The 13,047-nt window shown below is 41.2% G+C and overlaps 1 pseudogene; it reads right to left on the bottom strand.

The window, feature by feature from the left end:
• LOC149185096 (strigolactones hydrolase CXE15-like) overlaps positions 1-9,683 on the bottom strand; it is a 127,446-nt pseudogene extending 117,763 nt beyond the window's left edge.
• Positions 9,684-13,047: the final 3,364 nt, after the last annotated feature.

Below are 13,047 nucleotides of genomic sequence, written 5' to 3' on the forward strand. Positions count from 1 at the left end.
ATGAAAACACTGAATCCCCAAAACAATCAGCAATACCCCACCAAGAAGGGAGTAACACGACTCTTACAAACAAGCAACTATGGGATACCTTTACCAATGAACACCCCTTTTTTGCTCAACCATTAGCAACATACCAGCGAAGGGCAAAAGTCGAGACGCCTAAATTCGATGGAAACGAAAAAAACAATGTTGCATGGATAAATAAAGCAAAATAATACTTTGAGATATATGACATCAATGATGATGATGAAAACCTCAGGCACGCATCCATGAAAATGGAAGGGGAAGCATATAATTGGTATATGTGGTCGAAAAAGACAACACACATCATTAGCTAGAGAAAATTTAAGGATGCTTTCTTTAAAAGATTCCAAGATGTAAAGGAAGAAGAGTTTTTTTCAAAAATTATCAAATTACGACAAAAAGAAAGTGTGGATGAATACACTCAAGAATGGGAGACCTTAGTAACACAAGTACCTGGGTTATTACAATCTCATCTAATTCATTTATACGTCTCAGGACTCAAAACCCATTTACAAGCAGAACTTGAGATGCATGACATTACATAATAGAAGTAGCAAGACGAAAAGCAAAAACAACCGAAAAGAAATTCGAACCAATATTTTGGTCAAAAGCGAAAAAAACATATTCAAGACGAAGGATACCCCAGTATGTGGACTCAAATAATATGAGATATGTTCCACCACATCGTCGTGAAGATGAAAAATCTAATGTGGAAATGCAAAGGATAAAAGAGGGTAAATGTAAACACTGTGGTGAGAAGTGGGACCCAAACATAGATGTGCTAAATGAAAAGAACCAAAGAACCTATATAGTTGTGAAGAAACCAATGATTCAAACAGTGAAGATTATGACATAGAAGAAATAGAAGACGCCTCAGAGTTCTCACCAGAATTAGATGATGGAAGTATTCTGCAAGTGGCATTATCAGCTATGACAGCTATATCACAACCTCATACTTTAAAGTTAAAAGGACACATAAAGAAGAAGAATGTAGTGGTTCTCATCGACTCGGGTAGCACACACAATTTTTTAGATGCAACCATGGCAAAGGGACTCAATATTTTTTCATTTCCCTTACCAAACATGAAAGTGATGGTAGCTAACGGTAACAATATTGAAAAGGTGGGGAAATGCCATAAGGTTAATTTGCAGATTCAAGACTTTAATTTGGAGTCTCCATTCTTCACGGTATTGTTAGGAGGAGTAGAGGTAGTCTTAGGTATCTAATGCCTACGAACTTTAGGTACTTATGCCACCAACCATCAAGTACAATTTATAAAATTCAAATGGGGATGTTAGAAGTACAAACTACACGGATTCCAAGCACCAGAAATTCAAGTTGTATCCTCATCTCAAATGATGAAGTTGAGTCAAAAAGGAGCACCCGCTTATGTAGTACAATGTCACCAATTAGAAATGTTATCTCCAAATATGACTAGAGAAGAGTCACCAGAGATACAAGATCTAATTCGGAAGCATGAAAAAATATTTCAAGACCTACTTATGAAGATGCCGCCTAATAGGGAAATTGAGCATACAATAGAAGTCAAGGTAGGGTTAGACCCCATCAATATCAAGCGATACCGATACCCACATCACCAAACAATGGAAATTGAGAGATTAATCCAAGACCTTTTATAGTGTCGGACCTTAATCATCTTGTAATATCTGATCAAGTAGGACTTACCCGAAGAAGATGCTTCTTGGGAGAATGAAGCATTTGGTCAGCAACATCCATTGTCACGTATGCTTTGAGGACAAAGCATTCTTTCAAAAGGAAGGAAATGTTATGTAAAAAATTAGTTAGTTTTAGGTTTATTATTTAATTTTAGGTTAATTAGATGAAAGGGTACAATCATAAGATCATGCCCTTTCCCCAAAGGGTACCCATGGCGGTATATAAGCCAGGAAACCCCATTGTAAACAACAACATCTATCAATTCATTTATTAATAAAATATTTCTATATATATTTCTATTTATCAAGAATATTTCACTTCACACTCATGCAAGCAAGGAAGCAGTTTGGTTGTAGAGATTGTGTTCAAGTATGGGGTTAGTACAGGGAGCTATAAGGATAGACCGTGACAACGAAAGTGCAATTTTCTTGGCAAAGAACCCTGCATATCATTCAAAGACAAAGCACATTGATGTTTAGTATCACTTTGTGATGGATATGATAGAAGACAAAAAGATGTTGTTGGTAAATGTGGACACTTTAAAGAATACTGCAGATGCATTGACAAAATCTATGTGCTCTGAGAAGTTCTCTTGGTGTAGAGAAAAAATGGGCTTTGCAGTGCTGGATAAATGACTAAGCTCTCTTGTGGCCTCCTGTGGAAAGAAAGCAACAAGTGGGGGAATGTTGGGTTGTGTTATATTCTTTCCATGATCAGCCCACATAGTTAACTGGGGGGTTATAGGGGGGGGGTGCCCCCCCTTCGTTGCGCCGATTGCGTAGTAGGGGGGGTCACAGGGGGTTTGAAGGGTGCATGATTTTCGCACATGGTTTTAGACATGATGGGTTTTGCTCCATGGTATTGGATCCTTCGACATGTATAAATATGTATTGTAACATTAAGGAACATAATGGAAAATCAAGATGGAAGTCCTGGTTTTGAGATCCAGGGGAAAATATCTGTGTATATATGTTTTATGTGTTATGCTCTCGGATTGTTTATTTTCTGTGTTTTAGAATTCGTATGCAGGTAATTTCTATACGGGGTTAAAACTTACAGTTCTCTCTGGGACTGAACAAAACATATTTGCATGTATGGGCTGCATCTCCCAAGGTAGCATGCAAAGGCATCCCTCTTTTCAGGGACCTATGTTTAGTAGTTGGAGTTTACATGTTAGGTTCATTTCAGGAACCTCATGTTACACAACATTTTGTCACTGTCCCTGTACTCCCCATCTATGATCCTGGAGGACCTCTACAGTGTACTTGACATGCTTTCCCATCATGAAGAAACTCCCAGTATGTCCCTCTTCATGAGCAGAATAATTCCCCTTTACACCATTTCCCAAGAATGTTTCTTCTATCTTAGTTTACAATACCAATGCTACTGACCAGTTTTCTCCTCGTGCTGATTTACAAAGGTTAAAACTAGCCCTCACACCGATTGAAGTGACTGAGCCCTTTTCCAGTCATGCCGATCCTCTTTTGGAAGGTTTTTTAAATAATGAGTCGAATCTTCCATGTCTAGAAGCTTCATAATGGAAGTGTGGTAGATGGTTAGCCTGGATAGAGCCTGTTGTCTTGTTGGGGCCTGACCCAAGTTCAGAAGTGATTTAGCCGAACAAATCTTGAAACTACTGGCTCTTTCAGCAATAGTCTGTGGTGCGCAGACTGAGGTCTCACCTGAGGTAGTATGGGAGGGTGCTAGAACCAGGTTTCTGCACCCTAGGGATGTCTTGATGAAGTTTGGGAAGTTCGCGAATGGCTCCTGCATGCTTGCACTGCTCCGCGTAGCAGCCGTCTGACCGTCGAGTAGCTCTCTAACGAGTGCGGAGAGGAGTTTTCTAGATCCTTTATCCCTACTGTGGTTTTATTATAGATCTTAACTTAGTTATGTGGGCCCAACATTATTATTATTCATCCGACAATTATAACCAGTGTGCGCAATCACAAACTGTAAAGAGATGCATAAATATAATAGAAGCATAAAGATGTAGTAATTCAGAATCAACTTATCTCTTATTAATTCTCTGTCCAGGTACAATCCCAACTCTGCCCTACACACTCAGCTGTAGGGGTCCATGCACACAATTGCGGACTCTACCAGGCCTCTACGCACTCAGCTACAGAGGCTCTTCCTACTACTACAACCCAAGACTCGGACTTATAGACTCAGAGCTAATTCAACATCCAATACCCATATCACTTCTCAAAGCTAAAACTTAGACTCCTTTTACACTTAGAGCCTCACTCTATTTATACAATCCCATGGTTCACAAACCATGGGTAGGCTGACACATTCTACATTAAATTATATTATTTTAGGGCATACAACCCTAGACTCTCACGCTTTGCACCCACATTTTCCAGGGTCTTTACATTATATTGACGAAAATTTGGGCTTTAAGCCCCAAAAACCCGCTATGGGGGGATCCGCTGCCCAACAAGCCCCCAACACAATCATCGTGACTCGTCCCGAGTCACTCAGCTAGTGTGTTGATCTTTACGTGGAGTTCATCCAGAAACCTCTACGCTTCACTTATGTCTGCAGAAAAAATTTCCGTTGTCCGCTATATCAGTTGTGTGAAAATCTCTGATGCATCATTATCAGGGGCCCCTTCTTCCCTTAGTGCATATGTACCCTGCATTTGGGGCAGGTTTCCCTCGATCATGGTGGTGACCATGAATGCTTCCTCAAGCCAAGGCTGGATGCGCACTTTAAGCACTACTTCCTTCTGGCATGCAGCGTCCACCTATTCCTTTAGAGCCTGGACCTCCTTCATCTTGGCCAGTCGCTGAGTAAGGGTGACCATATATGCGGACCCCTTGATCTTGTCATATGCCTGTTGTAACTGCGATGCTTCTATCTCCAGACGTTGTATAATTGGATCTTCCTACAGTGAGGTGAGCGTGAAGAGGGACTGATCCAACAATCTCGTGCAGTCCTATACAATGTGCTCTTTTGCTTCCAACCCTACTCAAATGGCATGGTTACGCTGCTCTCGGAATTCTGGGAGTGTAGAGGGCTATGCCTTCAGCTGTATCTCAACGATCTACAAGTTCAATTTGAACTGAGCCTTCACAGCCTCCTCCTGGGGCTTACAGACTCCAGTCGCTAGTTGGTGAATCTTTTCTGCTATTGGGAGTAATGCCATCATGGTGAACCCCAGTATACTACTAGAGGCCTCCTTCACGATCTGTTCCAATCCCTGGGTTTTTACGACCAGGTTGTCATGCTGCAGGCTGAGCTATTATAAATTCAACTTTTGCTCACTCAAGACTTGGAGGGTGCGGCCCTCTAGGGTACGAAGCTCAGCAATTACCCCATCTTGTAGTTGTTATAAGATTTCTCTAGGAAGGGCAGTGAAATTCAACCCCCAACCATTCATTTGACTTTCTGTGACCTTGTCACCCTCGGCTGCGGCTAAGACTATTCCTTCTCGTAACACCAAAGTGTTCACTGTGTGGGCATGCAACATCTGCTCAGCCTCGTTTGTTCCTACCGCAATGTATGGTATCATCATTCTTGGGGGTCGAACTTGTAATTCCTGCAACTACGCTCTGAGCGCCCCTAACACAGTTTTCTTCTCCATCATTAATTCTTCAAAAGCACCCTATGTCGTTGGTACCTTTGGCTTTTTTCACAGAGTTGACTGCTCCTGGCATAATGACCCTTTAAAATATCCTTTTTATCATTTTAAACAATAATACAAAAAAACCATCAAACACTAATAATTCTGACCAAAACCTTCAGGACCGAATCTCAAAGTTTATCAAATTGGGCTCATAGACCCATCGGGTTCAGTCCCATATTACAATCGGTGCATCATTCTGTCAATAGTCCCATTAGTGGTGATTTCCAACCGCCAATTGCCGATATCAGTGTTGGCCGATCGCATCAATGTATCACATCGGCCCAGGGTCGTGGTCTTTGTTTTATCCGATCAAAGATCATCAAATCACTTTGATCACCGATCCCAATAGCAACTCGTCTCTACCTGGTTCCGATATTGCACATCGCAGGCCCCCAACTTTGATTAATCAGAGATCGTTGATCAGGGGTTTGGCTGTGCCTGCCTTAAGTCCACCCCTTTTCCTTCTCCGATTGTGATTTCCTTCTTAAAGGATAAAAACCCATTTTTAGGAGAAAATGCCTCATTCTTCAAAGGAACAAGGCAACCTTTTTTCTACCATAACTTCATCATCTAGACTCGGATTGGAGTGTCATTCACACCATTGGAATCGGGGCGATGAGAATTTTGATCTGATGTCAGGATACTTGCTTTTTTGCCACTTTGAATATTGAGGTTTTCCATGCCATTGTATCTGAAGATCCACCTGGATCAATCCTCCCCATTGAGGAACTTTTGGACTACCAAAAGCTTTCATTAGTCAATTGGCATGTGAGGTAATTGATCCCTCACCTTTTCCTTCTCCAGCCATTTGGCTTTGCTGGGGTGCATTCCCTTGAAAAAAACTCGAAGGTATTCCACATCTCCTCTCCGTGAAGTCCTGGTCCTTCTGTCAAGGATGATGTCTTCAGGTAACTGATCGAGATATTCTAGATCAAAATCATCAACTGTAGGAACTGTTCGCACCTCATCGTTGTCCATGATCAATGGAGGTTCATACAGGTTTAGGTTCTCTACATTCACTACTGAGTACATCTTCATATATATCGGCAAATCAAGATGAAATACATTGTTTCCATTCTTCTCCAATATGGTGAATGGACCATATCAGATGGATCACAACTTATTCCCTTCTCCCTTCATCCTGCCCTTCCTGATGTGGAACCACACTTTTTGCCCACTTGGAATTGGTGGTCGACCCGGTGTTTGTCATGTCGAGCCTTGTAACGGGCTTGAATTTTCTCCAATTGCTCTTGTACTGCTTGGTGAATCAATTTTATTCAATCAATGAATTGCTGAGCATTATCCCTATCATTACATCCACTGGAGCCATCTTCCCTTCCAAAGACCATATCAAAAGGGTCCTTTGGCAGGTAACCAAATCATATCTCAAATGGTGAATGTTGCGTAGATGAATGCACTGCTTGGTTGTAGGAATGTTGTACATATGGGAGATGTTCATCCCACAACTTGGGATGTTTCCCACAATAGCCTCGTAACAAGTGTACCACGGTACGGTTGAAAACCTCTTTCTGTCCGTCTATCCACGGTTGAAATGTTGTGCTTCTTTTCAATTTGGTGTCCATCATCCTCCACAAGCTAGTCCAAAACTCTCTAAGAAAGCAAGAGTCCCAATCTGACACAATCGATGTCGGTAATCCAAAATGGACCCAAACATGTTAAACGAAAAGAGAAGCAGCCTGCTTTGTAGTGATCTTATTTTTGCAAGGCATAAGAATACACATCTTCCTAAAGTGGTCAATGACAACATACAAATAGTCGTGACCCTTCCTAGACAAAGGCAAACCTTCTACAGAGTCCATTGACACACTTTCGCATGGACGACTCAGAATAGGGAGTGGTGTGTAGAGCCCGAGTTTTCTATTAGAGAGCTTTGAAACAGAACACATCACACAATCCTTTACATAGCGAGTCACAATGTTTTTCATATGAGGCCAAAAACAAAATCTTTGTACATGACATAAAGTTTGACACCAAAGTGTCCAGACACAAGAGAGGTGTGGGCCTCTCAAATTACATGTACTCTTTCCCCTGTGGGAATACACAATTTACCAAGGTGATACAATAGTTCCCCCTGCAAGTGATAGTTGTCCACCTGTGAACCATGGGTTAGTTTTGCATAAATCTCCTTAAAGTCATCATCGTTAGCATATTGTTCAACATAAATTTCAAAAGCCAATGAAGCATTATGCAAAACAACAGAAGCAGAAATAGGAGGGTGAGATAGCATATCGGCCACTTTATTGGTAGTGCCCTTCTTATACTTTATTACCAAATGAAACTGTTGAGGAAAACCTATCCACCTGAAATGACGAGATTGCCCCAACTTGGTTTGTGACTGAACATACTGCAAGTGCTGATGATATATATGGATTATGGTCTCCTTGTCGATCAAGTAGTGTTTCCACTTTTTCACACTCTGCACCAAGGCATAAAGCTCCTTGTCATAATTGAGATTGTTTATCACAGCTTGAGAAAAATTCTCAGAATGGTAACAAATCGGCTTCTTTTGCTGCATCAGTAGAACTCCCATGGCATAACCGCTGGCATCAGTTTTGATCTCAAATGGCTGTTGGAGATTGGGTAAGGTTAAGACTAGCGAGATGCTGATATTTTCCTTCAATGATTCAAAGGACTTCTGTTGTCTTCCTACCCATTGGAAGACCTGTTTCACACTTGTCAATGTGTGCAGAGGTGCTGCAATAACAAAAAACAATAGCAATAAATCTCCTCCAATACTGAACTGCACCTAAAAAGCTACGGACCTTAGTTACACTAGTAGGCTTAGGCCAATTTACAATTTCTTCAACTTTAGAAGGATCAATATTTAACTGACCATGACCAAAATTATGACCTAGGTAATCCAAAGATGTTTTCTCGAACTCACACTTTGACAACTTTACAAAGAGTTTTTCATTTTTCAATACATCAAGCACTTTTTTCACATGACACACATGTTCAGCCCAGCTCTTACTAAAGACAAGTATATCATCTAAGTATACAAGAATGAATTCATCAATGAAAGGCCGAAATAGATCATTCATGACCCTCATAAAAGTGGCTGGAGCGTTGCAAAGTCTGAATGGCATCACCATCCATTCGAATAGCCCCTGTTTGTTCTTGAAGGCGGTTTTCCACACATCCTGCTCTGCAATTCAGACCTGGTGATAACCACTGCAAAAATCCAATTTGGTGAAATAAACAACATTCTTTAATTGATCTAATAAGTCACCAATGCATGGAAGAGGGTAGCGATTTTTCACCGTAATTTTTTTTAGCATGCGGTAATCTATGCACATCCTCCAGGTGCCATCTTTCATTGGCACTAAGACAATCGGTGAACCATACCGAGAAGTGCTCAGGCCTGATGACCCCTTGGTCTAGCAATTCCTGCACCTGTTTCTTGAATTCCTCCATCTCAATAGTCGACATCCTGTACATGCCAATATTTGGAAAAGGAGCGTCATGCTGCAAATGGATTTCATGTTGGATTTCCCTCTTCGGAGGTAATCCCTTCAGTTCCTGAAATAGCTCATCATAATTAAAAATTATTTTAGATAATTCATGTTTATGTTCCTGATCGCAACCTTGGAAAGCATCAACGAATTTTTCCTCTTTTTCCCTTATAACCATAAACATGCAACCCTTACTGGAATTCACCAGTCTTTTCGTTTGTCCAACGCTTACAAGGTTGGCATTGATTTTGTTTTGATGAGCCCTTACTATATATTCTACCCCATATTTTGTGATTTGGTATTTGTTCTCATGACGGAAAAAGACTGCCTTTATATCATACAGATATGGGCTCCCTAACACCATGCCACAAATATCTAATGGTATTACATTTAGTTCTACTTCATCCACTAGCTTAGAAGCGATCACAAATTTGACTTTACATTGCTTGGCGACATTCAATTTTGCTTTTTTATGTATCCATCCAAGTGGGTAAGGTTTCCGATGTGGTTTTGTTTCTAGGTCAAGTTTCTTTACCAGGGATTTTGCGATTAAATTTTCTTGGGATCCAGTATCAAACAAAGTTTCAACTTTAGTATGATTTACAACAACTCTGATATGAAATAGTTCAATTCTCTTTCGATCATTAGGAAGGGACTCATTTACAGAACTAGTGCCTTCATGTGATTCAGAATTAACATGAGGTGTAAGAGTACCTTTTGTTCCAGCTGCTATGATCAAAGCTTCATCTCTTGATTCCAATCCAAGGTCTTGCTGCGCAATCGCCATTGTCTTCTGCTTCCCTTTTCCTCCATACTTCTTTGGACATTTTTCTGGGTGCTTCTTCCAATAGTTATCATCATCGTGGCCTTTCATTTTGCAGTGATTGCAATACAACCTCTCTCCTTCTTTGGTTGCTACTGTCTTCTTCTCCTTTTCTTTCCATTTCGCATTGGATTTTCCATTGGGAGTTTTGAATGATGGTTTCCAGGAATGATCATCTCTTTCATTTTTGCCCCTGTTCTCAATATGAATTACCTTTACATTGGTTGTGTCAATAATGGTTGGTTCATACAACAACAATGAATGCCTAATGTAGCTATGCAGTGAGCCAATATACTTAGTTACAATTTTAGGTGTATCAAGTGCAATACCCAAATTTAGTGCTTTCTTTCTAAACTCCTCTGTAAAAATCTGAACATCCTTACCCTTGCCTTGTCTTAAATACTGCCAATTCATCAAATCTTTTTGCTTGTATCCTAAGGGATAAAACTATTCCTTTAACGCAGAAATAAAATCAGGCCATGAGGAAAAGAGGTTACCCACATTCTTGCTGCATTACAATTTTCTCTCCCACCAAACGAGAGCAGTGCTGCTCAACTGTAGAGAGGCCAACTAAATATTTGCCTCATCCTCCATGATCTGTTGAATCCTGCAATAGACCCCAATCTTCCTAATCCAATTACTAAGCTTCCCTGCGTTGCTTTCACTATTAAACATGGGAAGATCAAATTTAACATCTAAGTTAAAGAAAGGTTTCTTAGATGCATCCTTTGAATTTCTACGATTATGGTAGTGAGAGGCCAGAGAACCTTCATTCCCGGAAGGAGAAGGAGGGGGTTCTTCTCCACCATTCCAATGTGTTTTACCTTGTCCTTTTGGGTTTCTCTCCTCTGATTTCTCCGGCCTTAAAACCAGTTGACTGATATTATCTACCATTGAATAGAAGGTCTTGCAAAAATTGCGCTCATCTTCAAGATGAGCATCATCTGCTGCCATGTTTCTCCTTTGATGTGCACACCCTACTTCGGGATCGAAAGGCTCTAATTCCCCTTCGCCTCTTCAGAGTCCGTCTCTTGCTAGCATACAAACATGCAATTCACATCTAAAAAGACCTGCTTTGATACCACTTGATTCAGGAATATTTCGCTTATATATGTATGAAAAGAATCACATGTAGAAATTGCATCTTAACTCATAAATTTAATGTGCACACAAGAAAAGAAGAAGGAACACATAAAGGAGTTCGTCCAACTTGGACTACGTCTCTGAGCCTTGCTCGATCAACAGGGAGGCCTTCATATATTAAATGGCATGAAAAGACGAGAATACATTCATCAGTTTACATAAAAAAGAGGCTATACCTCCCTTCTGGACAATGGCTATGAAATGGAGACCTCAGATGGAGAAATGGACAGAACCAATGCGTCTGTGGCATTGTGAGGGGCTGAAATCATATAAAACTTGTCCAAATCAGAAAAAATGCACTATCAGCCACCTAAAAGCTCTCCTGCCTCGAACAGCGCGTTGAAAGTCCTCTCTCCCGTGCTTTCTTCATACATCGGGGTTTTATAATGTTGGATTTGATACAAAGTCCTCTTGAAAATTGGAGTTTCTTTGGTTATAATAGAGGCTGTTTAGATAGAAGGGTCGGTGGGCACAATAATCCTTTAAAATAGCCTTTTTATCGTTTTAAACGATAATACAAAAAAACTGTCAAACACTAATAATTCCGACCAAAACCTTAAGGAACGAATCTCAGAGTTTATCAAATTGGGCTCATAGACCCATCAGGACTGACCCCATATTGCAATCAGCGCATCTCTCTGTCAATAGTCCATTAGTGGGGATTGTCGACCGCCGATCGCTAATCTCTCGACCGCCAATTTGCCAATCACCGATATCGGCATCAGCCAATCGCATCGGCCTAGGGTCCTAGTCTTTGGTTCTTCTGATCACCTATCGGTCAATCGCTCTGGTCACCGATCGTAATCACAGCTCATCTATGCCCGGTTCGAATATCGCACATCGCAGGCCCTCGACTTTGATTAATCAAAGATCGTTGATCGAGGGTTCCACCATGCCTGCCTTAAGTCTGCCCCTTTGCCTTCTCCAATTGCTATTTCCTTCTTAAAGGCTAAAAACCCATTTTTAAGAGAAAATGCCTCATTCTCCAAAGGAACAAGGAAACCTTGTTTCTGCCATAACTTCATCATCCAGACTCGGATTGGAGTGCCGTTCACACCATTGGAATCAAGGCGACGAGCACTTCAATTTGATGTCTAGATAGTTGCTTTTCTTCCACTTTTAATTTTTAGGTTTTCCATGCCATTGTATCTGAATATCTACCTAGATCATTTGTTTCAAGGGTGATGGATTTCCCTTCTTTGTCATTGATAAGTTACGAAACCGAGGGTTCCATGGTGATACCCAGACTGGCCCCATTGTTTGCTTGTCCTTCTGTGTTCGTGGCGTGCGTGGTGACTTTGGGACCTCTGGTGTAGCTGCGACCTCTCCAGGCTCCTCATAGATCATATGGGGCTCTAGGGTAACTTCTGCAAATCATACTCTGGTTCTCGCAGCCGTCATTGTATTTACACTGGATCCATTCAGTCGCGTAGTCAAGGGTGGTAAGAGTGCTTGGTGCTCAATTCTTTTTATTGGCTCAAATCTTAAACAACCAAGTGTTGCCTCAAGGCTAACCCAAGGGATTTTATAGAATCTTTTGAATTTTAATTTGACCATTCCCTCCACTTTTGAGTCATTAATACCTTATTGGCCACAGATCGTCCCGAATCTAACTCTTAATTCCTGTCTCAATTGCTTGCTGCCTACTCCTTTCTGCCTTAAATTGGACCTCTTGTCATGAACAGTGACATCAATGGTCACCTTCGAGCCTACACGCGCAGTAGCGCAGCCCCTTATGCAGGGCCACGACCCATGTCACATACTGACCGTGCGTGTAACCTCCTTCCCGCATAGCTTTCCAGAGACTTGTTTATAGTTCCGCGCTCTCTTTCAACTGACGGGAGCGCTAAGACTGTGCTTCCTATAGATAGTTAGGTGGTCGCACCCATGGTGTGAGGCTTCAAGTCACCTTTCAACCCGGTCCATGGGCCTCCCTTAGTTACCCTCCTGCTAGTCAGCACCTTGTGTTCTTCCTTATACAATGTGCTTCCTTTGTTACTTTGATAAGGTGTGGTCACAACCATGGTAGTAGTGCTAGAAATTCTAGTGACAATATTTTAATGCAGTGGTATGGGTACCCGTATCTTTTCCTGCCCTTCCATGGTCATGACATGGTTGCGCGATTTTAGTTTCCAGTTTTCTGATTTCTGCTTCTATTACCATGCTTTTCAACTTCAGTCGCACCCAAGCTTCTTCAAGTTCACGAAGTTTCAAGTTCCCTCGTCGAATGTCTTCCTGTAACTGTATACTTCCTTTACCCGAATCTTCGTGT

Source organism: Pinus tabuliformis, chromosome 3_2 (genome assembly GCF_031772625.1).
Source record: "Pinus tabuliformis cultivar Carrire ecotype Pingquan chromosome 3_2, CPIR1, whole genome shotgun sequence".
NCBI classification, from domain to species: Eukaryota; Viridiplantae; Streptophyta; class Pinopsida; order Pinales; family Pinaceae; genus Pinus; species Pinus tabuliformis.